This window comes from Odocoileus virginianus, chromosome 25, assembly GCF_023699985.2.
Source record: "Odocoileus virginianus isolate 20LAN1187 ecotype Illinois chromosome 25, Ovbor_1.2, whole genome shotgun sequence".
Lineage (NCBI taxonomy): Eukaryota > Metazoa > Chordata > Mammalia > Artiodactyla > Cervidae > Odocoileus > Odocoileus virginianus.
Window position 1 is genome coordinate 4,440,577 of NC_069698.1, and position 20,902 is coordinate 4,461,478.

Below are 20,902 nucleotides of genomic sequence, written 5' to 3' on the forward strand. Positions count from 1 at the left end.
ACAGATAAAAACACAATTCTCAAATTAACCTAGCAGTAAATATGGAAATATTTTTCCAATTCTTCAACTTAGACAATGGTCATTTCTGAAAGGTAATGTGACTTGCCCAAGGCCACAGGCAAGAACATGATAACTGGGGCCACAAATCTAATTCCAAACTCTAGGACTTTTACTGACATCCCATATTCTCTACTACAAATGAATCACTTATAAATCCAAACTGTTTTTACAGAATAAAATCCAAACTACACACTTAAGATAAAACTATGCGTTCAGACAATGAGCTGCTGAGGTTACTCACTAGAATAATTTTAGAGCTTGAATTATTTAAAAAGTCTATCAGAAAAAATAAAGCAAAATGAAACTGTATCAGAATGATAGAAAATTTCAAAGAGAAATAAAACTATGCGAACAGGCACTGACAAAATGTTAACATTTTAAAAAACGGGCTAGAGTTAGTTCACTGCTTTTACAACTATTATTTCAAAATCTTAATGATTCAACAACAAATTTCAGCTGGAAGATCAAAAGTTCTATATTTCAATGAGTTCTTACACCTAAATACTAGTAAACCTGTCTCAAACGTGTTCTCTCATGATGCCACACCTAAAGTCTATACTGCAACTCTACTTCAGAGTACTACATATAGTAGAAATAATTTAATGCACCTCTTGGTAAGCATTGCATTTTCTCTTGAGATATACTGAAGCTCTTAAATAATCATGCCTTTTTGCAAGCAATCAGTTGTAATCAATTTTCTATAACTATCAGCAAAGCTCCTTGGGTACAAGTCAAATAAGTATGTTAGTGGATTTCACAGCAAGACACAAAAATAAAAACACAGAGAGACTTCTCTTCAATTGTACATCAACATTTTCCCACGTTCAGCAATTTTTTAAATTGTCAAATCAACTCTAGTACTGTTCTGCCCTCTAGTGACAGGCTAGGTTTTGTTAACTACACGTTTTTTGTTTTTTTGTCTTTGCTTTTTGAACAATACTTAGGATTTTAAAAAATATAAATGACAGTACTTTTTCATAATTGAATAAAGGAACAAAAGAACAAAAGAAACTGGCCAATTTTAATATATGGCTTGTGATATGAACACAATGCAGGAAAGATACAATTTCTTCTCACAGGAATAGTACACCTAAGAACTACAAACAAAAAATAAGTATTATTTATTTCAATATTTATGCATATTTTTATGAAATTTGAAAAGGCCAAAGAATTCCATTCAGTTTCTTTGTTATAAAAGCTTTACAAATTTCACAACTGTAAATCCCAAATTGGTTAATTCTATTATTTGAGCCTGAGACATCAAGGCAAGTGGCACTATATATACGATACGTAGATGAACAGTTTTCTAATAATCATAGTAGAGCAAAAATATGCTTAATGCAAAACTGCACTGAATATTATTTCCTTTTAACTGTCCAAGTGGCAGTTTAGAATGTTCCTGAACCTCACTGTCGCCACGAAGAGACTGACTGTCACTTTATACCTGGAAACATTACTCAAGGATGCCAGCTGAGACACAATCATTACAGAGATTCACCATGGTATTTTGACAAAGGTACATCTTTCCTTCTTAGTTTCTCTTGCCATATATACTCTTGCAAGGAGGTAAGAAGAGCATTTCTACTCTCACTAATCCCAAACATACTACTTCTGTGTCCACACTCTTAGGTTATAAGTTAATATGACATTTGTACATGTGAATGTAAAAGGATACCTGGACACACGGCAATCCGCAGGCAGACTGAGGGTGCTGTTAGGAGCACAAACCCTACAGCCAGATCCCAGAGCCTGAATTCCAGCTCTGCTTCAATTAGCAGTGTGACCTCAGGCAGATTATTTAATTTCACTGTGTTTCAGTTTCCTCAGGCACAAAATGGGAATAAAGAGAGACACCTATCAGTAGTATTATTTTACGTCTTCAAAGGTATTTGAGTTACACAGGTAAGTATACGAGTTTATCAAATCCAGAAAATGTATATTTAAGATTTATGCATTTCAGTGAATGTAAATTTTACATCAAAAGAAAAAAGTTGTACATAAATGCTGAGCTACGGTCAATAATATACATACTGAAGTATTTAGGATATTTGCAGTGATGTCTTTACTTTTTAAATGCATCAAAAATGAATTTATGGATGCGCAGATTATAATGTAATAAAATAATAAGTAAAGTGTTAATGGCAGAATCTAGGTGGTAAGTATAAACATATGTTATTTGTCTCATTTCAAAATAAAATGTTGAAGGAGAAATATAACTGACGTGAAGATTCAATAAGGGAATTAAATATGCAGAAGATTGCCTGACAATCAACAGCAGAGAATGACAATACATTTAAGCAAATGAAAATGATCCAGTCATCCCCAGTTAGAAGAAAAAGGAAGAAAGCAGTGAGGTACTGGGCACCCAAACTGGAGTGAGTAGTTGCTACCAAGGGTGTTAAAACTCAGATTTCAAATACCTCATTAAACTGCACAGGCCAGTGGAGAACAAGGTCTTTGAAAGTCAGAAAGAGCTGATCTGAATCCTGGATCTATTTTGAATTAGTCAAAAAGCTCACACAATTTATTTAAATGTTCTGAGCCTCAGTTCTCTCATAAATGAAAAGAGAGTAAAGATACCTGCATCTAAAGGTCCACTGTGAAGATTAAACACACACACTCTTCTATATAAGAAGAGAAATTAGCACATAAAATGCAAATAATAACTACTACAGTTCTTTAAAATTATAATCATTATTACGTTTAGGTTGAGTCTTTTATGTCCTTACAACTATTCTCTGAAGATGGAAACAAAGTAACTATATATTTGATTCTAACCTAGAAATTTCATATGCAGGTGGCCCTACTAATCCAAAAAGTTTCCTATGAGATCTTTATTAAAACAGAAAGCTTTTTATTTTTTATTTTTTTCCCATTTATTTTTATTAGTTGGAGGCTAATTACTTTACATCATTGCAGTGGTTTTTGTCATACATTGAAATGAATTAGCCATGGATTTACATGTATTCCCCCTCCCGGTCCCCCCTCCCACTTCCCTCTCCACCCGATCCCTCTGGGTCTTCCCAGTGCACCAGGCCTGAGCACTTGTCTCATGTACCCAACCTGGGCTGGTGATCTGTTTCACCCTAGATAATATACATGTTTCGATGCTGTTCTCTTGAAACATCCCACCCTCGCCTTCTCCCAGAGTCCACAAGTCTGTTCTATACATCTGAGTCTCTTTTTCTGTTTTGCATATAGGGTTACCGTTACCATCTTTCTAAAGTCCATATATATGTGTCAGTATACTGTAATGGTCTTTATCTTTCTGGCTTACTTCACTCTGTATAATGGGCTCCAGTTTCATCCATCTCATTAGAGCTGATTCAAATGAATTCTTTTTAATGGCTGAGTAATATTCCATGGTGTATATGTACCACAGCTTCCTTATCCATTCGTCTGCTGATGGGCATCGAGGTTGCTTCCATGTCCTGGCTATTATAAACAGTGCTGCGATGAACATTGGGGTGCATGTGTCTCTTTCAGATCTGGTTTCCTTGGTGTGTATGCCCAGAAGTGGGATTGCTGGGTCATATGGCAGTTCTATTTCCAGCTTTTTAAGGAATCTCCACACTGTTTTCCATAGTGGCTGTACTAATTTGCATTCCCACCAACAGTGTAAGAGGGTTCCCTTTTCTCCACACCCTCTCCAGCATTTATTGCTTGTAGACTTTTGGACTGGCATGTAACGGTACCTCATTGTGGTTTTGATTTGCATTTCTCTGATAATGAGTGATGTTGAGCATCTTTTCATTTGTGTTTTTGCCATCTGTATGTCTTCCTTGGAGAAATGTCTGTTGAGTTCTTTGGCCCATTTTTTGATTGGGTCATTTATTTTTCTGGAGTTGAGCTGGAGGAGTTGCTTGTATATTTTTGAGATTAATCCTTTGTCTGTTGCTTCGTTTGCTATTATTTTCTCCCAATCTGAGGGCTGTCTTTTCACCTTGCTTATAGTTTCCTTTGTTGTGCAAAAGCTTTTAAGTTTCATTAGGTCCCATTTGTTTTTTTTGCTTTTGTTTCTAAAATTCTGGGATGTGGGTCATAGAGGATCCTGCTGTGATTTATGTCGGAGTGTTTTGCCTATGTTCTCCTCTAGGAGTTTTATAGTTTCTGGTCTTACATTTAGATCTTTAATCCATTTTGAGTTTATTTTTGTGTATGGTGTTAGAAAGTGTTCTAGTTTCATTCTTTTACAGGTGGTTGACCAGTTTTCCCAGCACCACTTGTTAAAGAGGTTGTCTTTTTTCCATTGTATATCCTTGCCTCCTTTGTCGAAGATAAGGTGACCATAGGTTCGTGGATTTATCTCTGGGCTTTCTATTCTGTTCCATTGATCTATATTTCTGTCTTTGTGCCAGTACCATATTGTCTTGATGACTGTGGCTTTGTAGTATAGTCTGAAGTCAGGCAGGTTGATTCCTCCAGTTCCATTCTTCTTTCTCAAGGTTACTTTGGCTATTTGAGGTTTTTTGTATTTCCATACAAATTGTGAAATTATTTGTTCTAGTTCTGTGAAAAATACCGTTGGTAGTTTGATAGGGATTGCATTGAATCTATAGGTTGTAAGATTGAGAAAGCTTTTTTAAAAGTAAAACTGTACTTCTTGTAAAAGAACTGTTCAATAACAAGAAATTCATTCATCATCCTTATATAATGCCAATTACATAAAAAATGTAAGCCCCTATGGGTGAGGCATTTAGGAAGTATGTTTGATGATGATATTTTAAAGAAAGTAACACTTAGTGTATCTGAGGAAATGATATTAGCATCTGATCTGAAGCAATATTAGGTAACACATTTAAAGAAAAGCATATTAAAACTATATTTATAGAAGATAAGTTCTATGTTCGCAGTAAGTGGCTCTGTAAGTCAGTTTAGATCCTTCCATGAAGACTGGCTCAACATAGAGTTTCATGTAAAAATCAAATCAAGAAAGTGGAAATGAGAGGGGGAATATTTGAAATATATATAAATACTTTCTGCCTTGACTACTCCGCAAAAACTGCTTCTCCTAACTTAAATCAAAACCACGTGAAGATGGCTATCACGAACGTCGGCGAGGATGTAGAGAAAAGGGAACCCTGGTGCACTGTTAGTGGGGGTGTGAACTGGTGCAGCCACTGCGGGAAACAGCACGAAGGTTCCTCAAAAACCAAAAACAGAATGACTACACGACCCAGCAATTCCACTTCTGAGTATACATCTCCCCCAGATAAAATCACCACTTTGAAAAGACACTTGCACCCCAATATTCATAGCAGCATTATTTACAAGAGCTAAGATAACAAAGCAACCCAAGTATCCATCAACAGATGAATGAAGATGTGGTACATACAGTGTGTGTTGAAATACACACACACACACACACACACACACACACACACACACACACACAGAATATTATTCAGCCATCAAAAAGGAATGAAGTTCTGCCAATAATAATAACATAGAAGGACCTAGACAGTAGAATGCTTGGTGAAATAAGTCAGAGAAAGATAAATATTATTACCACTTATGTGGAACCTAAAAAATAAAAAAAAGAATGAATGTAATAAAACAGAAACATGGATACAGAAAACTAGCAGTTAGCAACAGGGAGAGGGGAAAGGGGAATGGCAAGAGAAAGGCAGATACAAATATTATGTATAAAATAAATAAGCTACAGTGATATATTGTGCACCAAGGACATAGCCAATATTTTAAGGAAAATTCAAATGGAGCATAATCTATAAAATGTGCACATGTGCACTCAGTCAAGTCTGCCTCTTCGCAACTCCGTGGACTGCCAGGCTCTTCTGTCCATGGAATTTTCCAGGCAAGAAAACTGGATCAGGTTGCCATTTCCTTCTCTAGGGGATCTAGCCAGGCCCAGGGGTCAAACTCAAGTCTCTTGAGTCTCCTGGACCGGCAAGCGGGTTCTTTACCAGCTGAGCCACTGGGGAAGCCCAATTTAAAAAATATTAAATCATTTGTTGTATAATAAATGTTGTGAATCAACTATACTTTAATAATACAATTAATTTTAAAACTATTTTCTCCAAAGGACCCATGGAACACCTGACCCAAACACCTTTTTTTTTTTTGGACAGGAAATAGCCATTTATTGGTGAGCATGATTAAGGAGGGGAAAAGCGCTGATGATCTCCTGAGTGCAGGGCCCGCTAACTGTCCAGGGGACCACAATTAGGGAGGTACTTAACCCTACAGCCGTCCCGGATGGGCTGCTTTTCTGCCACCATGTTTTCAGATTCATTCGCATTAAACTTAGCAAATCCCCACTTCTTGGAGATGTGGGTCTTCTGGCAGCCAGGAATCTTGAACTTGGCCGGGCAGAGGGCTTCAATCACATGCTCCTTGTCCTGTAGCTTGGTGCAGATGGACATGATGACTTGGCCAATGTGAACCCTGGCGCTTTCCAAAGGCGCCGGACATACCTGTCTAGAGTCTATCAGCTCCAGCACAAGGCAACATCTTGCTGACGCGGATAAGGTGGAAAGGGTGCAGCCGCACGCGGATGTGAAAACCATCTCTGCCACAGCTTTTCACCATGTACTTGTTGGCACAAATACGAGCAGACTCCAGGGCTTAGAGGAGAGCTTCTCATACTCAACTGACACCACGTGGCCAGTGAGAGTGGGAACTCATCCACGTTTGCCTTCTTATGCCTGAAGATGAAGATGCGGATCTTAGCATCTCGGACACGTCGGCAGAAGCGGGACTTTGCGTACGGCTTATTCTTACCATACCGGTAACACCAGGCGGGGTGGTGGCCCAGGGCAACACCAGGATCTTCATGGCATGCCAAAGGGGAAAGCCCAAACACCTTTTTAAAGCATTAAACGTCTCATATTTTTCTTGAAAACTCTTTCCCATCTTCCTTAGCACTACACTCTACTGCTTTTCCCACCACAGACCTGATTGTTTTCCTTTCCTTTATACTTCACTTAACAAGTAGGTAGGTGTTTTCAAAGGATCTGTCTTGGTCTTATTTTCTACTTTCACCAATTTTCAAAGTTTCAGCTTTACGACCTCTCTCTTAAGCTATACCTATCTTCAGCTGGAATCTCTTCCAAACTCAGAACAAAACTCATAAACACATCCTATACATAATTACACAGATATTCTCTTTGTGTTTCAAATCCATTCCATCCCATCCCCTCCCACAAATCGGTTCCTATTATCTACCTCCAGTAGGAGTATAATCTAAACATCTACAACTTATATTAAAAACCTATCTCTGACTTCCTTTTCAACAACCCCCACTGCTTTCCTTCCCTCTTATGATTCCTCTACACCCCCAACACAAGTTCAATCTGGTGCTAAATTCTGCACATTGGTAGTTTGGTTCAAGCGACAAGACAGGGTTTGTATTCTTTGAGAAATTCTTAAGAGTGAAAGCTAAATTTACAGTCACTAAAAACAGAAACACACACACTCATCAATAGTGGCAGGCATCAGACATTTGAGAAAATCTTCATTAAAGGAATCATTAAAAGTGAGTATCTATTAACTTTTGCCTTGCAAAATGGGAAAAGACTTACTTGATTTGGTGAGTTGGATACCTCAATCCAAAATATTTTAAGACACATCAAGACAGGGTACAACCTTCATATCTCCTGCAATGATTCTATTTACAACTCTCAAACTCTATTAGAAAAACAAATTTCCTTTTGCCTGGGATAAGGTAAAGCCCCTCAAACCAAACTTTCCGAAGCCTATTTCTTTTCCCTTGCAATCCATCTCATTTATATTGTCTGCTCAAAATTTTTCAGTGGTTTATCTGCCTTAAAAAAAAAAAAGGCAAAAGAAAAAAAGGAAATTCACCCTCACATTCAAGATCCTCTTTACATCTAGCTCTGGACCAAAATTTCCCATTTTACCCTTACAAACATTCCATTCAAATAGCAAAAGGGGTCTAGGGTATACCTTGAAGATATTGCGGATTTAGATCTAGTCTACCCGAATACAGAAAATGTCATAATAAAGCAAGCTGCACAAATTCTTTGGTTTCCCAGTGCATATAAAAGTATGTTTACACTATAGTATAGTCTAATAAGTGTGCAATAGCATTATCCCTAAAAAAAAGGTACATGCCTTAATTAAAAAATACTTTATTGCTTAAAAATGCCAACCAGTCTGAGCCTTCAGCAAGTCATAATATTCCGTAATAGTAATATTAAAGATCACTGAACACAGATCATTATTATGAATACAGTAATAATGGAAAAGTTTAAAACACTGCAAGAATTACCAAAATGTGACAAACAGACATAAAGTGACAGCTGTTGGGGTAAAAAAAAAAAAAAGATGGTGATAACCTTGCTCAACACAAGGCTGTCTCACCTCCAATTTGCAAAAAATGCAATATCTGAAAAGTCCAATACACTGAGGTATGGCTGCATCCCCCTTCTCCAGACTCTATATTTATCCCTCTGTGTAGTCTTCCCTGATGTCCTACCTGGAATTTAAGATCTTCCTCAGAACTCTTAGTGAGGTTTATTTATCTATCTATATTCTACCTAATTAGTTTGCCTTCTATTATCATAATGTGACCATCTGACAATGTCTAACACTTCACACATAGTAGTTCCAGTAAGTATTTATCAGATAAATAAGAGGAACAGAAAGTATGCTACTTTTACCTTTTAAGTAAAACAATTTTTCCAGTGAGATTACTATAGGTAGTTCAGGTTCTAAAAATGGAATACAAGAGCTAGAAAAAGAGTGCGAACACTCTTCAGTCTTATAGGGAGCCAGAAAAGTTTAGAATTTCAATATGTAGTATGCTAATAGTTGAAAAAGTATATAATTAATGTCTATAAAATCCATAGTTATGATTAGAAAATTCACCTATTTGACTAGGAAAGGGGAAAATTGCTATAAAAAAACCACACAAACATCCTAATACATACATATTAACTTAGAAGCTTTTTGAAGGAACCAAGGTATTTTCATAGATAGTCCTAAATTATCTTCAAAACCAGTTGAGATATACTAATTATAGAGATAATAAAAATAAATAAATAAAAGTTACTAGGGACAAAGGACAAAACTGTAATGCTTCATGCTCATGAAAATTACTAGAAATAAAAATACTTTCTTCTCTTGGATCAATTAATTATGAAATGCTAAGCCAACCACCTAAAATGAAGGAGAATCTTGCTCCTCTAGTTTATGGATAAACTAGTAGAATAAGGTCATAATGAGGTCATAGCTGTTTAAAATTTTTTAAACTTTTTAGTTAGGTTGCAATAATCAATTTACAAAAATAGCTCTCATACTTTAAATTTTGTTAAGAATTCATAATACAGCTCTTTGTTTTACTAAAATAATTATAGTCTTTGAAGAAAACTGTGTAGATTATAAAAATGTACTATTACACTTAAATAATTTACCTGTTGTTTGAGGTGATAACTTTGTTAATACCAACACTGCATGAGGCAATAATATTCCTAAAATAACTATACCTCACTGAATGATAGATGACTTACCTCCTAATACTTTCAGATACTTGAGCTTTGATTACACTTTAATAAAATTACAAAATTAAATTGGGCAAAGTATAAACAAACTTCTTCTTATGATGGTATAGGAAATATTTTAAGATGTTTAACAACATAAAGAGTAAATGTTATTCTTTAATGACTTAAAACCAATCCTGTACTCAAAAAAGACTTCATATAATAAAGATGTGCAACACAGTAAGACATTTCTCTCGCTGTGAACAGAGATAATAACATGCTTGAAATTCCATTTCAAGGAACGGTTAAAGCAGTAAAGAGAGTCAAATACCACTGTGACCTACTGCCCATTGTGAGAGCAAACACATTTTCTTAGCAACCCTGCCCTGTGCTGGGTTGGCACCATGACCCCCAGCACTTTTAATCTGTGTAAGAACTTTACACAGACCATATTCACCCAGTTTCACAGATGAAGAAAAGTAACTTTCCCACAGTACCATCAGTAATCAACCGAGTTGGATTCAGTCTTGTGTAGAGTCCATCTGACTCCAGAGCCCATGCTTCTGAGATCAAATTACAGCTGAAAAAAGTGATCCATTTAAATGTGTCTTCTATAAGGAAATCTTTAAGTTGAAGCAAGAATGGGTATTAGGCAGTTGACAATCTAGCAGCAAAGAATCTTTATAAGCATTGGGAAGTAAAAGTTCTAAAGTATTTTTTTTCACGGGCACATTATAAATTCTCATGTATGGAATATTTTATTATAAAAGGAATAATGGGTTAAAAAATTCTGTGACTTTGATGATTAGTTCAAAATTAATAAAGAGAGACATAACTGGCACACCTTTACCATCAACAAGACAGCTTTATGTTATGTCAGCAATAAAGAAAACCAATACCCATTATTCTAACAGGACAAACTTTCGAACCTGAAAACTATCATTCCTTTAAGTACTGATGTCACTAAATGGACGGAAAGATGAGCTGTGCGTGTGTGAGTGCTAAGTCGCTTTAGTCGTGTCTGGCTCTTTGCAACCCCATGGGCTGCAGCCTGCCAGACTCCTCTGTCCATGGGATTCTCCAGGCAAGAATACTGGAGTGGGTTGCCATGCCCTCCTCCAGGGGATCTTCCCGACCCAGGGATCGAACCTGCATTGCAGGCTGATGCTATACCGCTGAGACACCAGGGAAGCCCAAGAGATGAGCTGTAAGTGTCAGCAAATGGCAGAACAAAATGACTGGCAGACAAAGAGATTTGTATTTAAACAGGGGATTGACACTGGCTGCTAACTTCACACTTTCCTCTATTGTCTCTTTATATAACACACCTATTTGATGAACGGGCATCTCTAACAATACTGAAAACATAGCAGGTGTTCACAGACTACACTAAGCGCATGACTCAGAGTATCAGATTGGTCCATCTGGGTGGTGCCCAAGGGTTTACCCTGCTCTGCACATGGATACATCTCACGTTTCGTGGGTTTCACTCTCTCTAATCTAGTGATTAGTATGGCATAACTGAAAATGCTTGGGACAGTGTTCACCAGTTAAATGGTATCTTATTATTTAAGCCTTGTTCAGAAGCCAGTTCCTCCCCGTCTAATTGACCTTTCCAGAAACCTGTACACTGTTTATGCCTATGGTAACTCAACAGCTTAAAACATTACATTCCTGAAGTGGAATACGTTTGCCTCAAAGAGACACTTGGTAATAAAATAAATGGCCTTACAATAAATGTTAAGGAAACACTGAAATAACTTCATAACTCATCTGCTTTTTAAGAACAGCAATATAACCATGTCATAGGCAGGACAACTGAAAATCAAGCAGATTACAAAAGTTTATAAAATCAAAACACACACACACATACACACACAAACCAAAACACAATGTTTTTCTCTAACATCTTTATAAAACAATTTGAATACAGAAATATCCTAAAGATAGTACCCCCCCCAGAATAAAACATCTAAATGTGGGCTTAAGTCAACCTTTCTGTTATGTATTAACTAAATACAAGTACCATACAGCATCTCTTGTGACCCATCCTGAACCAATTTGCCTTCCTTGTGTCTCAGAACCTTCACATGCACTCCACGCAAAAGGTCACTGGCAAAAGGTCACTGGTAAAGTGTTAGGGAAGTACGTGGCACGAGGCTTACAAGTCTTAATAAACTCTTGCTGACTCAATGTACCCTATGAACAATACAACAGGTACCCAGAAATTATTTTTCTGCTCATTTTAAGTTCTTAAAATCACTAACATTTATTGATTATAGGACTAACTGCAACTTAAAGACTTATTTATGAGGAACACTCCTCTCCCTGAACTAAGATTTGGGAGAATAACTATCTCCAAGTGGACCTGGGGATGCTTATTAATATCAATACCAATGGAATATACAATTAGTAAAATGTGAACTCTTGTATTACTAATTCACCAAATGTTCACTAAGCAAGTTCCACGTGCTGGACACCATTCCTAGGTTTGGGGGATACAGCCCAAAACAAAACAGACCCTCTAATGTAAACTTAAGTCTTCAGGTTTCTTGAAGAGGTTACCTGAAAAATTAACATATATTTACTCATATATATTTACACTTATCTGTGTTAAATTGAGACTACATCAATATGATTACTAATCTCAAACACTCATCAACTGAAAGTTCCTCGTATGTATTAGAAAGAGGTACTAGAGAGATGTTCAAAGAATTGCATTTAGACTATTACTTGAGAAATACAATGATTACCTAACCTAAGAGCTAATATCAGAGGAAAGGAGGAGAAGGAGGAGTATGAAAAAAGGAAATTAAAAAAGAAAGAGAGAGAGGGAGGAAAATTAACAGGGAGAATAGGAGATTTAGGACTCTGTTGTGGCTTTTACTGGCTTTATTTCAAATGCAGAAACTTTTCTTTCTGTTTTCCAGAACCTTTAAGACTATGCTATTTTCCTGCTGAATAAAGTAAAAGAATATAGCCATGAAAAACATGAATTGGCTTGATTATAGTAAGCAGAAACATATATCTCAAAAAAGTTAACTGTCTTCTTCTTTGACCTAATTTTCAAATAGATTCCATATCAAGTAAACAATGAATATACATGGAAATCAATTTTTATAATGATGTTATTCTTCCATCATACAAGACACCCTGATTTTCAAGTTCTTAGATTTGATTCCTTCCTTAAAAGACACTTTTATTTAATGCACAGTTACTTCAAATAGAAGAAATAAGAATCTAACAATTTCAAATGTCTCCCATTCCAAAGATTTTTAGAATCTTAGATGATACAGTAAACCAGATCTTCTTGTTTATAGATTAAATAACATAGAAAAAAATTTTTTAATGTTCTCTTCTCTCTTTGGCACAGAAAAAAACAAATACCTCTGGTATGAACTGAATTGGCTGCCCTCAAATTTGTATAATGAAACCTCAAACCCCAGTGTGACTGGGTGTCTACTTGGAGACAGACCCTAGAAGTAGGTAAAAGTGAAGTAAGGTCACCAGGGTGGGGCCACTATCTGATAGAACTGGTGTCCTTATAAGAAGGGGGGAGAGGCCGGAGCGCGCGCGCGCGCACACACACACACACACACACACACACGCACACAGAGAAAAGGTCATGTGAGGACACAGCAAGAAGGCAACTGTCCATAAGCCAGAAGAGAAACCACACTAGAACAGAACTTGTCAGCACCTTGACCGTGGACTATAAGCCTTCAGAGCTGTAAAACAAACCAAAAAAATCTATTGTTTAAGTCGCCCAGTCTGTGCTATTTTGTTCTGGCTGCCCAAGCAGACTACACAGTCTCTAAAAATGAAAATATTCTATTTCTGAAATAGTTTCACTCTATCGATGATCCAGCTGAATATATAGCTGGCAGTTGTTACAACGATGATTCGCTGATAAAAAGAAACACTCGGGACACTTTGAAAAATAAGTCACCCCAAAATTATTTATATGTGTGTGTGTGTTATTCTAAATTAAATTATCATTTAGAAATAACATAAAGCTTTGAACCCTAAGAGATATCCTCTGCTGTTCTGCTGGACAACGCCAACGGAGAAGTCTTCGAAGGAATTTAAATAATTCCAGCCTCACTGAAAACAGCAGCACAGAAATCTTGGCTGACTCTTCTGAAACCAAACAGCGTCTGCTCTACATGCTGAAGACAATTTCTGTGGCACTCTCTCTTGTTCGTGTACCATGTGAGATTATAAAAAATTGTATTTCTTTAATGCCAACCTTAAAATGCAGAGGCGATGTCATATATCCACATTTGGCAATCACTCTGTTAGGACTTCTATGTTCTCAGTGGCAAGAACTGATTTGTTAGTTCACAGGGTTACTAGTACTTCCACAGGATTCACCTTTTCAGATAAGGATAGTACCACTTTTATTTTTCAATAAATCTGTGGGATACTTATACATTAAGGACAATTTTTTAAAACTCTTGGAAGTGTGTGTTTGAATATGAATATGCAAACATAGTTTATACATACATATACTGTAATAAAGGTATATTATAGTGCATCCAAGATTACTGAACTGTGATCATGTTTCTTAACTACCATGTCTCAAGAGTATCCCATGTGCCAGGCACTGTATCAGGCACTCAACTTAATTCCCTCATTTCATTATCAGCACTCCATGAGATCATTATACAATATTAAGATGAGAAAACAAAATTTCAGAGGTTAAATAATCACCCAAATTCTTTCAACTTAAAAGTTCCAGAATTAGGATTTATGCCTAAATTTCTCTGAATAAACAGATTTCTAAGAATGTTCCTTTTCCCCAATCTTAAGGAACTATAAACTATCAGACAAAGCACTGCTTATAGTATAATCCTCAATATTGAAATCATCTCCGTCCACACAGGTGTAGTCACAACATTTTATAAAACTTGTGGGATTAATCATAACACTAGCTGAGGAGGTCGTTATGCCTATCAATTTTCTACAAAGTATAGGACAGAGCATTGCAATCACTGTATAGAGAATACGACCTCGAGGTACATTAGAAAACTCATGTACATTAGAAAATCTTATAGTATGCGTATTCTTTCTCTCCAGAATGATTCCTGAAATTGACTTTAAGTAGAAGCACTTGATTACCATTACATGGTAAAATAATTATATTACTACTGGAAAAAGCAAACTACCCATTCTCTTATGCTCTTCCTCTATATCCAGTTGGATATCTGTCAAAAGTCCTGTAACCCAGTAAACACAGGGAAGAATTTATTATGAGGATCATTATTTCCCTTCTCAAACTCTGTATTCAAACCACAGAGGGTCCAGTGGGCAGTAATTTTCTTTCATTTTAAAGCAACTTACAAAACAAGAATGTAAGCTTAATGTAGGGTGTACCTGCACTTATTGCATAGTGTAAAAGTGGTAATGTTCAAAACTCATGGAAGCTCTTGAACTGAATGAACTCCTCATTCCCTAAAACTTGTTCACAGATTGGTTTCAAAGTTCAATCTGTTCGATGTACCACATAGAAGCTTCACAAATAATTTTTCACGTTAAACAGATTGATTTTTACAGGACTTCTGGAAGCTTAAGATACAAGCTGCATTCTGTCTGTCTGGAAAAGCCCGAGATAGGATTATCCAAATATTACCCTTAAAATAGGCACTGTGCCTATCAGCATTCCCCTACATCACTCTGAAGAAGCCGCTCCTATCCTGTGACACGAGCTGGCCATGTGACATGCTTTAGCCAATGAAATGCTAGGAGGTAGTGACAGACACGGCCACTAAACAGCGATCTACAGAACCCAGAGTCCCGGCTCCTTCTGCCACAAGACTTTGTGCACCCCCACAGGCTGGCCTTCAGCGCTGGTCTCATCAGGGACATGAACATGAGTGAGAAAGAAACTTTTACTGCGATAAAACACTACGGCTTAGGGACTCTGTTTGATTAAACAAAGCTTTGCCTAAGCTGACTAAAACAGCATTAGTTTCCAGGTTTACCGAACCCTGGAACCATTTTGCTAGGTAACATGTTCCAAGATTTGTTTCCTAAACTACTCCTGATTTTGAATGGCATATTTTCTATTAGTTAACACTGTACTTATGATGAACATATATGTATACTAGAAGCATAAGGTGTCAGTTTTCTTAAATTTTGTCAGCATTTTCTGTCAGTATCTGCTTACAGTCAATAAAAATACTTTACCAAAGTAATCTAAATGACATTCAGAGATCAAAGATCAGATGGCTTCTTAAGTCAAGACTGCCATACAATTACATATTAATGATTTAGTTCTCTGAATAGGTAATATAAAAGATCCTGCTTTATTTTCTATATATATATTCATATTTAGAAAACTCAGAATATTGCCACAAATTTAATTTTCTTTAAATCTCACTATACTCACTCCCTTTAGAATTAGTAATTGAGAACATATTTGAAATTTCAGTATAGGTATTCAAATCTTCTGTAGTCTATTCTGCTGACCCAGTAAAACCACAGTCAATGTTATCCTAACTGCCATTCATAAATCCAGAATTTGTATTTTTGACTTATGCCTTAAAAGATAGTACAGAAAGGAGGAGAAATAACTAAATCTCAGTCTTCTCACTGGCAATAAGATTTTGTTGGTGTTTCAATATCCAAGTAAACACACTTACAAGCTAAATGGCATTTATTTTTACAATGCAAACAATCTTAGACTGTAATAGTCAGAAGAATGGTTCAGAGGCCTTATCATATCATAAAATCATAAAAGCAACATTCAGTCATATAATTACTAAAACAAAAAAGCACACACAGATTTTCTAGACAGACCTAACAGGCTATCAAAAATGCTTAAGAACAGAAAGATTTAAGTTTACCATGAATTGAAAATTTGAAGAATAAGTGCATGTCCTGAAAATTGCAACTAAACAATATTTACTAGTTTTGTTCATTTTATGTCGCATTCCTTGGTCTTATAAATCATCAGTTCACCATAAAGTATTCAAACATCAGTAAACCAATCCCATGTTTTTATTCCCAGACTGAGAAAACTACGCATTTAAGTAGTAATTATGAAAATTAATCCTAAAATATTCCAAAGGAAGCAGTTTTGAATACAACTTATGTACAAAAGGACAGAATTATAGTATGTAAGTTTCAAAGTCTGATATAATTTGCCACATGTATATATTTTAAAATCTCAACTTTTTCTTCATTGTGTGTTTTTCACATTCAAAATAGTTTTATGGTACTGCTACACCCGCTTCTATTATTTTCAATAGTTCTTTTTAAGCTCCCATAATGCTTTTTGATGCAGATTCACTTTTCATTTAAAGCCAAAGGCAATACAAAAAGCTTTGAGGGAACAAACCAATGTAATATTTACTAAGACATGTATTCTCTAGATAACTGGGGACTTCAATAAATTGACTTTTTACCAATAGCCCATTACATTGGAGAAACAAGTCAGAGACTCTGAAATAGTTAACTTTTAAAAATTAATTACTTTAAAGGAAAATTTAACTTACTTGATAATAGAGATTACGTGTCACTTTAAAAAATACTAATAAAATTGACAAGTGAAAACACACAATTATCACACTTCCCTGATCAATACGGAAGGCGAACCATCAGATGGGAAAAAGTTGAGACCAGCTCTGACACCACACAGCTCCTGACTGCTCCACTGCTTCCAGGTAAGTAAGTAAGCCGCACCACGGGGCTGCTCTTACCGGTCAAGTCAAGACTTTCCATTGTGATGTCAATGGAACATCAGAGCTTCCAGCTTCTGTGATGCAGCAGGATTCTGTGGAGGACCCATAGCAAAGTGATTAAAATGGTGAGCCGGGAAGCCCCTTCCAACTATGCTGACACTCAGCCTCCTTTAGCAAAATCATCTCTAAATAAGATGTATTAACAGCCAACCAATCAAAGTCAGGAAGATGATTAAACATCCCTGGACTAACACTACTGAGGAAAAAAAGGCCTAAAGTATTTATTGTCAACTTTAATTTAACAAAAAGATGATTACTAAAATTACTCAATGGGAATTCTGAGGCCAAAGTTAACAGACACAAAGAATTACAGACAATTACTTCTTAGTTTGCTGACTAAATTCAGGTATAGAGTTACAGGCGAATCCTCTGAAAAAAAAGGGAATTAAAATGACATCGTGACTAAAGTCAAGTTATTTCAAATGACTGGTTCAACCGAACCAGTTAAAGCTTAACCACAATTAAGCTATGGTTCAGATGCTTATATTTTATCTTTTAAATGTTTTAAAGATGAATGAAGCCAAGATAGTTCTTTTATTAAGGAGTGGGGGAACAGATACAAATAGAGAAAAGCTGTTATAAATTACTTTCTAATGACATATGATGAAATAAAAGAAAGGGGATTGAAATCAAGAGTGTACAAATTAAATAAAATTTTATATTAATACTGCAAATATAGACATATATCTAAATTATCATTTTTGTGAAATACTATTTTTGATTTTTAATGTTTCCAATTTATTTCTAATTAATTAATTTTTAAAATTTATTTATTTTAATTGGAGGCTAATTACTTTACAATATTGTGGTGGTTTTTGCCATACATTGACATGAATCAGCCATGGGTGTACATGTGTCCCCATCCTGAACCCGCCTCCCCCCTCCCTCCCCATCCTATCTCTCAGGGTCATCCCAGTGCACTGGCCCTGAGTGCCCTGTCTCATGCATGGAACCTGGGCTGGCGAGCTATTTCACATATGGTAATACACGTTTCAATGCTATTCTCTCAAATCATCCCACCCTCGCCTTCACCCAGAGTCCAAAAGTCTGTGTCTCTTTTGCTGTCTTGCATATAGTATCATCACTAATATAGACATATACCTAAATTACAATTTTTTTTTAATTAAGCTATTTCAGTTTCTATGTGAGACACATTCATTGAGTTTCTCAAGTGCTTCATATGGTAATACTAAATCACACTCAACTAAGAGAAAATTTCCTACTCCCTTGTGTATTATGACAATATATTTCTTTACAATCAGTAGGCCACAACACACTTCAGAAACTGGATCACTTCCTGGCTTACTGCTTGATCAATACTGTTAGTCATTCTATGTGTTGGCTAAGGTTTTTTTTTTTCAACCACTACAATATGGAAATATAAAAAATGTGTAATGATTCATTTGAGGAATCCTAACTAGACTTAGATGATTCAGCTGTCACCCAATACTACAGAAGAAAACAATAACCAGAAAGAAGAAAATATTAAATGGTCTTACATGGCTTCTCACAAGATACTACTCATTTATCCACATTTTTTAGAACAAGGGTATGTCTGAAAGAAGATATCCAAATCTCTGAAGAATATTACAAGGGACACATGAATACTTTCAAATTAAATGCTTATGTTGTTATGAAGGAAGCGTACAATTCCCAAAACCGATTAAATAAATGGTATAAAAGTCTCTCCTTAATTATCATAAACTAGACAGCTAACATTAAAACTGCTATTTTAAGAAAATGACATACACTATCTTATATATTTATTTCCATGCTTTTTCTTCATATAAATTTATAAAAGCCACTATCAAGAACCATTAAAAGAAAAATTATGAAATAGGTAAAAATCATGAATATCTATAAATAACTATCAAGTAAATTAACTGGTATAAACTTTTAAAAAATTAATTTAATTCATACTGCCACCACCGGGAGAGAGAGGGCACAACCCTTATGGCAGAAAGTGAAGAACTAAAGAGCCTCTTGATGAAAGTGAAAGAGGAGAGTGAAAAAGCTAACTTAAAACTCAACATTCAAAAAACTAAGATCATGGCATCCAACCGCATCACTTCTGGCAAACAGATGGGCAAACAATAGAAACAAGTGACAGACTTAATTTTCTTGGGCTCCAAAATCACTGCAGTTGGTTAACTGCAGCCATGAAATTAAAAGACGCTTGCTCCTTAGAAGAAAACCTATGACAGACCCAGACAGCATATGAAAAAGCAGAGACATCACTTTGCTGACAAAGGTTCATATAGTCAAAGCTATGGCTTTGCTGTAGTCATGAATGGACGTGAGAGCTGGGCCATAAAGAAAGCTGAGCACCGAAGAATTGATGCTTTTGAACTGTGGTGTTGGAGAAGACTCTTGAGAGAGTCCCTTGGACTGCACGGAGATCAAACCAGTCAATCCTAAAGGAAAATCAATCCTGAATATTCATTGGAAGGACTGATGCTTAAGCTGAAGCTCCAATACTTTAGCCACCTGATGCGAAGAACTGACTCCTTAGAAAAGACCCTGATGCTGGGAAAGATCAAAGGCAAGAGAAGAAGGGGATGACAGAGGATGAGATGGCTGGATGGCATCACCAACTCAATGGACATGAGTGTGAGCAAGCTCCAGGAGTTGGTGATGGACAGGGAGGCCTGGCGTGCTGCAGTCCATGGGGTCACAGAGCCGGATATGACTGACGGAACTGATACTGCCACAATTGGGAGAGGAGGATCCAAAATTAACTTGGATAGCGTGGGTTTAATTCTTGGCATGCTACAGTCCATGGGGTCCCAAAGACTGGGATACGACTTAGCAATGGAACAACAAATTTTTATTTTATTTTAGAGATTTGCTTACCTTTTAGTTTAAGAAAGTGCAGGCTATCTGAGAAATAAAGTATGTTATATCCTATGTACAGAAGTTCTGTTAGGAGCTCAAAAACAAACTCTCACTAATCTTAAGGTATATTTACTGATTTGTTTCTATAGTCAAATATATACCCCCCCCAAACAGAACAAATCTATACTTTACTCCGGAGAAGGCGATGGCATCCCATTCCAGTGCTCTTGCCTGGAAAATCCCATGGACGGAGGAGCCTGGTGGGCTGCAGTCCATGGGGTCGCGAAGAGTCGGATACGACTGAGCGACTTCGCTTTAACTTTTCACTTTCATACAATTGGAGAAGGAAATGGCAACCCATTCCAGTGTTCTTGCCTGGAGAATCCCAGGGATGGGGAGCCTGGTGGGCTGCCGTCTATGGGGTCGCACAGAGTCAGACACGATTGAAGTGACTTAGCAGCAGCAGCAGCAGCATACTTTACTTTGATTATTGTTCAATAATTTATCACATAGGATGTAAATATCTAAGGATAAAGTGGGCAGAGAGAGGAACGAGGTTGATTACACTATAATCAATGAGGATTTTAAAACTCAGGATAACAGAGAAATCATGCTGGACTTAACTAACTTAGGAGAGAGCAGCCAAAGAATCAGCCGGGGAATAAGCCACAGAACAGAGGTCAATTCCAAGGCTGAAGATCCTGCCTGAGACAGACTCCCTTTGAGTTCTGAGCCACACTGAGACTCCAGATTTTATCTGGCTATTACAGATGCCCACACGGTAACTTCAGAAAAGCAGTT

At 36.5% G+C, this 20,902-nt stretch overlaps 1 protein-coding gene, 1 long non-coding RNA gene and 1 pseudogene across 2 annotated transcripts in view; 1 reads left to right on the forward strand and 2 right to left on the reverse strand.

The window, feature by feature from the left end:
• Positions 1-20,902, reverse strand: part of BBX (BBX high mobility group box domain containing) — a 283,080-nt gene that overhangs the window by 138,161 nt on the left and 124,017 nt on the right. The window contains exon 3 of the mRNA XM_020883608.2: positions 17,225-17,298. The gene's annotated coding sequence lies outside the window, so the exon portion shown is untranslated. The remainder of the gene's footprint in view (positions 1-17,224; positions 17,299-20,902) is intronic.
• On the forward strand, positions 1,444-14,048 carry LOC110131162 (uncharacterized). Its single transcript, XR_011483459.1, has 3 exons — positions 1,444-1,576; positions 12,895-13,003; positions 13,552-14,048. It is a non-coding gene; the product is annotated as an uncharacterized lncRNA (long non-coding RNA).
• On the reverse strand, positions 6,177-6,895 carry LOC110131164 (large ribosomal subunit protein uL16-like; annotated as a pseudogene).